The following is an 883-nucleotide window of genomic DNA, read 5'->3' on the forward strand; positions in this document are numbered from 1 at the left end:
CCAACACAAACAGGCAGCTGTCAGAGCTGCAGAATAATAACAGCTGCAGTATTGATGGAGACAGTCCTAGCCATGTCATCCAGATGGTAAATCTGCTTTTCATCTGACCTTGTGTGCCAGCAACTCTTACAATTCTATGACTTGATTAAAATACAAACATTTACTATTCCACCACACACAGTCATCAATTAATCGCGTATAATAATAATGCATTAATCTATTTGGAGGATGAAAAAAATAACAAAAGTCCCGACTCCGCCGGGACTCGAACCCGGAACCTTTGAATACCTTCCCTCCTCTAGAAGTCCAATGCGCTATCCATTGCGCCACGGAGCCACCTGTTGGATTTAAAGGAAATAATATACATTGCACTAAAGTATTCCGGCCACTAAATGAAGAGAATAAATAGCCCGGCACTTCAAGAAATACAGCGGTCGCGATAGTCTGAGTTGTGTCATCTCTCCGCTGCATCTGGAAGCCAGTCGAAGCTGAGAGCTCTGTGAAACATTCCCCAACACGAACACTCACTCCGTTCTGATTTCGCAACAGGAAAAGAACGGAGCATGCGCATTGGTTCACTTCGGTCCCGTAGCTTTCAATGCGCATGTGTGTATGTTTTCTAACGCCTTATGGTTGCATTTATGTCAAGGAAAGAAGACATTTTTGTGTCGTTGCTGACAATTAGGGATGAGCTTCGAGTTCGAGTCGAACTCATGTTCGACTCGAACATTGGCTGTTCGCAAGTTCACCGAACAGCGAACAATTTGGGGTGTTCGCGGCAAATTCGAATGCCGCGGAACACCCTTTAAAAGTCTATGGGAGAAATCAAAAGTGCTAATTTTAAAGGCTAATATGCATGGTATTGTCATAAAAAGTGTTTGAG

The 883-nt window shown here is 43.5% G+C and overlaps 1 non-coding gene across 1 annotated transcript; it reads right to left on the reverse strand.

Annotated features, from left to right (window-relative positions):
* Positions 1-250: 250 nt before the first annotated feature.
* TRNAR-UCU (transfer RNA arginine (anticodon UCU)) lies at positions 251-336 on the reverse strand. The gene is given in 2 exon segments: positions 251-286; positions 300-336. It is a non-coding gene; the product is annotated as a tRNA-Arg (tRNA).
* Between the last annotated feature and the right edge of the window lie 547 nt (positions 337-883).

The sequence above is a fragment of the Aquarana catesbeiana genome, linkage group LG07 (genome assembly GCF_042186555.1).
Source record: "Aquarana catesbeiana isolate 2022-GZ linkage group LG07, ASM4218655v1, whole genome shotgun sequence".
In the NCBI taxonomy this organism is placed as follows: Eukaryota; Metazoa; Chordata; class Amphibia; order Anura; family Ranidae; genus Aquarana; species Aquarana catesbeiana.